General features: G+C 33.9%; 1 non-coding gene across 1 annotated transcript; it reads right to left on the minus strand.

Annotated features, from left to right (window-relative positions):
• Positions 1–1,465: 1,465 nt before the first annotated feature.
• TRNAL-AAG (transfer RNA leucine (anticodon AAG)) lies at positions 1,466–1,546 on the minus strand. The gene has a single exon. It is a non-coding gene; the product is annotated as a tRNA-Leu (tRNA).
• Positions 1,547–6,000: the final 4,454 nt, after the last annotated feature.

The raw sequence follows: 6,000 nt of genomic DNA on the forward strand, positions 1-6,000 counted from the left end.
AAGCGCGATTTATCGTAAAATCGATTTTCGATGGATAAAAAAAATTGAAACTAATGAACACCGGTGGTGGTCGTGACAAATCCGAGAGCTTTAAAGATGGTGCGACGACAAATAAATGTTTGAGTAAGATGACCGCCCACCTATAAAAAGCCAAAGAAATTTCTTTTTGAATTGACGAAACGGTGTCGCATCGCACTGTCACATCAGCAAATAAGTTAGGGCATGCATTTTTCTTTTCATTCACATTCTACCCGTTCAATGACTTCAGTCCCATAATTGGGTCTGTGAATATTGCTTACAGACTTGCTCTAAGTTGGCCTGGTCCAACACAGCCTAACACCTTGTAATAAATAAACCGAAATTTTGCAAGTCCAGGCCCAATTCCCTAGACTAATACAGAGAGCTACTTGACCCGACCCATTACAACCTGGTTGAATGGTTGCTGCCAATTTTGCCAATCTTCTCCTCTAACTATTAAGATTTCGTTCTATAAAATCTGGTAACTTTGTAAAGTTGGGGTTTAGGATTCTCTCAAATTATTTGGGTAAATTTTAGAGAATTTGGACAAATAATTATGAGAGATTATTTATGGAACTCACTTGAGTAAATAAAAATTGAATTGCTCAATCATTTATCCTGTGATCATATGAGTATTATAAGTAGTCTCTCACAATTACATGTTTGAATTCTCCCAAATTCAAACAAATAATTTGAGAGAATCGTAGCCGTTTGGAACTTCGGGCATCTTTAAAAACTTTTACCTTGATGTTGTCTGTCAATAGCATGTGATTTTAGTTTGGTGGATTCCTCCACATAAACTGTCTTCTTATAATTATGTAGAGAGGGAACGTACTTCTGGTTATATATCATTTTTTTTATTTATTGAGTTTTTAGGACTTCATTTTGAAGAGAAAATATTTTTGCACAACACAAGACACATGGGATGAAACCCACTGTATAAGTCTCACCCCATGTGTCTTGTATTGTGCATCAATCACAACTCCATTTTCAATGGGTAAGAGCATTTACAATAGCATTTTCATAATTTTTTTAAATTTACTTTAAGGGTTTTAGCTAGTTACTTTTTTAAACCATTAAACAATAAATTCTTTAAATGTTTATCTACTTTAAATAAATACTATTTTTTAATCAATCATAATAACATTGTCACATGGAGTAGTTTTTATTTATTAGAAAAAGTGAGAACATTGGCACAGTTAGCAAAAAGTATTATTAAAAAAATTATAACATTGTCCTATTGGCTCTTTAAATCTAAAGAAAAATCTGAAAATTGTTAAATTTAATATTTGTTAAAGAGTGTTATTTGAAATTTTTTATTAAAAATGTAGAGAAAAAACTAAATACGAAGAGATTGAGTGCTCTAAAGACACCTTTTTATTGCTTAGAATTTAAAAATAAATAAATAAATAAAAGAAGCAAAAGTCAAAAGTTATTATAGACAGTTTGTTGAGAGTGGGATTTGAACCCACGCCCTTTCGGACCAGAACCTTAATCTGGCGCCTTAGACCAACTCGGCCATCTCAACCGTTGTGCAAGATGTTTTGTCATCTATTATATCTAGCTTCTATCATGAACTAATGCTGATTCTTTTCTACGAATTTGCACTGATTTTCAAGTATATATATATATATATATGTTCTCTCCAATCCAAAATGAATATTTTAATAGAAAAATAAAATAAAATGCATATACAGTAGCAGCCAGTTTTCAACGGTTACTTTTCATCATCCAACTACCCTACATTAGAATCAAATCTATTTAGAATTTAAAGCCTCACCTAGTGGTGGAACGGAGATGCATGAGTGCAAGTGTGCAACAAGTTATAATTAACTCTTTTTGTTCCTTATGGGGGTACAAGAGCATCAATTAATTTAGAGATTTATGTAAAATATAAAATAAGAGAATAATAATGGGAGTAGAGAGAGAAAGAATATATATAAAAGATTTAGGGCCGTTCAACCTTAAAGGCCTACGTCTACCACTAATAAGAGCTTTTAGGGTTACATTTTTATTGTATTGAATTGTATATGATTGTATTAGATGGGTAGTGATTGGGGGGGACACTTGACCGGCTATATATATATATATATAGCTTTCCATTGAATGGGTTGAAACATCAGATCACTAATGAAGATTCAAGAATTTGAGTGACTGTCAAACTCTCTCTCTTAATGTATTTTTTAGTGTTCTTAGACTATGGTTGTTTGAGAGTATTACTATAGATATTCTAGTGGTGTACTCTACGGTCGAGAGGAAAGACAAATCGTTGAAAAATCACATGGAACAACATATTTTAGTAGAATTGTGGAACTATTTTAATTATGCTCTACATTTTAATTGTTTAACAGATTAAAACCAAACTGGTAACAAAAGGGAGTCTTGAAATGGTTTGCTTAAACTGGTAACTGAATCCAGGGCCGAAGGAATGGGGGTCAAGAGGGGACCCCTTAACCGTGCTTAAAATTTTATGTAACTCACGTTAGTTTGCTTAAAATATCGGGTTGTCATGTTTTAAAAATTTGCAATGTCACAATTTCATTAAGATTTTTCGTTAAATCATGATGAAGAATGTCAAAATTCCCAAAACATCCCATCTAAAAAAAATTACAACATATCCTAGAGTGGTCAGGTGACCCCATTGCCATGTATAGAGCTTTTCTCTTTCTTTTTGGTTTTAATATATATATATATATATATGCTTTTTTACTTTTTTATTTTTAAAAAAATATATATATAATTGAGGTTTGGTTTGTATTTTTTCTATTTTTACATGGGAATAAGGGACATTTCATATGTTTGCTATCTGATTTAATCATAAACCCTAAATGTAGGGGTGACATTGCAAAATTTTGAAACGTGGCTAAAAAATAAAGACTTCTAATTTACGGTGTGTGTGTGAACTATGTGTAAAAAAATATTTAAAAGCAGAATTTAAATAAGACAGATATTTTGTTAACGAATTGGAAACTCAATTAAGAGAAAAATCACTCTATGGCAGCCAAACCCAGGAATTCTACTATTCAGAAGACAAAGCAATAACACTCACATACTCTGATGCAGTGATCGTACCTTGTACTCTGACATGTACCTATACACGAACGCTTCCCAACCAGATCTCCTACTTGAAGGGGTCTTTAATGGATTCCTCTAGCTTAGGGCTCATCCCTAAGCTAGACTTCACATGATTAATATCACACACCGAACAACTCTTAGAGAGTTAGCAGATTTTTACAATTTCTACCTAAACACCATCTCTAAGCTCTAGAGAATTCAATATTAAATTCTGTAAATAATATATGCCTAGAGACCTCTATTTATAGAAATCCAATTCCAACAATGATTTGGAGTTCTCTAGGCGGCGTCCGGACATAGGTTGAGAGCATCCAGACGGTGAACTGTGCAACCGTCTTTCCATAACGCTCTTTACGTGTTTCCATATTAAGACCGCGTCCGGACGATGTTGCCCTAGTGTTCGGACGATGTTGCCCTAGTGTTCGGACGATTGCAAGCTATCTTCCAAATTTGTGTCTGTAAAGGAAATTTGAATTCTTCTTAAACACTGAATAGCGTTCGGACGGTGTTGCCATGACGTCCGGACGATGCATATTGGAAAGCTGAGTTGTTCAGAATCTTCTCGACACATATGGGCGTTCGGATGCTTAACTGGCCTGTCCAGATGGAACAAGGAATCCGACTTTTGTTGAGTTGGAAACTGCACAGTATCGTCCTGGAACTCTGAAATTGCCTTCCTGAAACTTGTGACAATGAAACTTGTCATAATAAAGTTTTTTCCATATTAGATAAATAAACTCTAAATGTTTGAAGACTCTGAAATCTTACGACATTCCTGTTAAAGCAGCAATCTACAATATAGTGTCTTTGTCAACAGGATGTAGCGAAAAAACTAACAAACTCCCCATTTGGTCATTCTGGGACAAAAAACACTTGATCGGTTTAAAAATACAATCCCGATTCAAAAATAAAAAATACTTCCACTTTTTATCTCAAAAGGACAACTGGTAAACAAAGTATTGAAAAACCACAGACAAAAAGTACTAAAATAAAAAATAACAAAGATAATAGTAAAGTGTCTCAACAAAAGCTCAAAAAAACCATAAGAGGAAAGAAAAACCTCAAGGCACCAAATCTCATTAGTCCTTTGGCATCAAGTGACAAAGAGTGTTTCGCACATTGATTTGAATTTGAGCCAATTCGGCTTCTTGCTCCTAAATACGGGAATCCATAGACTAAAAACCTTCAGTCACTTGAGTCTGCAAAGCCTGAAATTGATCAACCGCAGATTGAAATCCTCTAAACAATTGGTATGCATGACGAGTGAGAAGTTTCGCCACTGAATCTCTAACTGATGCAGATCTGGAGGAAGATGCTACGGAAGGCTTTGCATGAGCTGTGGAAAAAAGCTCATCTTAAATTCAGAGACCTTTGGAATTTGAACATATGACTTCAACAACAGTCTATTTTCCAAAGGACCCTCTATCGGACACTATGCTAGGAGCCGCTGAATTACATATTGCTGAAAAAAATCAAACTCCAAAAATACCACCACCAAGAAAGACTAAATCCTGTTAGTTCAAAAAAAAATGTTGTATTTTAACGGCTGTCAATTGGATGCCAAAGAAAAACATAAGCAATACAACAATTCGTAAGGCACAAATATAACAAGACCAACCCAGCACACATACATAATGAGATTTTCATGCACAATATTTCAATCAACAAATATTTTAATATTCTAAAAAGCACAGGAACTTAAAAGAACAAAGGAAGACAAAGAGAATACAATGGAATAAGAAAAGAAGTGCAGAGAATGCCAAAATCTAGGGAGAAATTCGCGAGAAAATCACACACAACATGACATGATAAATAAATAAAAATGTAGTGGTGTGCTGCTGGCCGAGAAAGAAAGCGACAGATAAAAACTTGTAAGGATCGTGTTCGGACGTGTTACCAACTCGTCCGGACAGTCCATTGCCAGATTTGCAATCGGTAGGGACACATACGTTCGGACTGTAAGCCAAGTCCGTTCGGACGCTTCACAACCTTCACACTGAAAAGTTGAAAATCAGAGAAAAATTTGCAGAAAAATAATTTTTCCTAAAGTCAACTTCAGAAAACGCATGTGTAAATAACTGATAAGACAGTCAAATAGTAATTAAAAAATATGCAAAGATATAATTGAGAGTTAAGTATTCAATAAGCATAAATTTTCCTGCAGATAGAAATTTTAAATAGATGACTTAACTCATGCTATGCGCGCGCGCACGCATGTGTGTGTGAAAGCTTTTTTAGTAGTGTATGATGTTTGTTGATATGATTTAAAACAACTGAATTTTCTAAACAAGAGAGAAAATCAATGTTAGATGAGTAAAAAGTCAAACATTATTTTACTAAGGCCTAACCACTCTCATCTAATACACTCCCCCTAAGATGCAACACTTTTCTTTTACTTAGTTTGTTAGTGACCGTCTATTTCCGCAATGATTCGGTCACTGACTTTTTCTATAGGGACAAATACAAGAACAGATTTTCCAGCATAATAAGCAATGGATCTTTTTATTTATCAATATTTACTGAAATTTAAATGCTTTTAATCACTTGGTGTTGCAACCTATAAATAATGACAGAATTTATGGGTTCTAGGTTCAACTAGCGAGTTGGTCAATTTGACCATCTTAGCAAAAAATCTCTTTCATCAGAATTTTCAGAAGTTAAAAATCAAAGAGTAAAAAGAATATACCTTAGGGGAGCTTTGGATAGTGTAAATTTTTTTCATCACATGAGAAAATCGATTATCTAGCATTAAGATGCAACGGAAAAACTTAGCAGATATTAGGCATAGACTCTCAATCATATATAAGCATATTCAATAAATGCACAATGAACTGAGATATCAAGTAAAAATATATACGATATCCAAAAAGCTATCAAAAGAAAAAAAAAAATATAAAATTCTGCATC

This window comes from Alnus glutinosa, chromosome 13 (genome assembly GCF_958979055.1).
Source record: "Alnus glutinosa chromosome 13, dhAlnGlut1.1, whole genome shotgun sequence".
Classification (NCBI taxonomy): domain Eukaryota; kingdom Viridiplantae; phylum Streptophyta; class Magnoliopsida; order Fagales; family Betulaceae; genus Alnus; species Alnus glutinosa.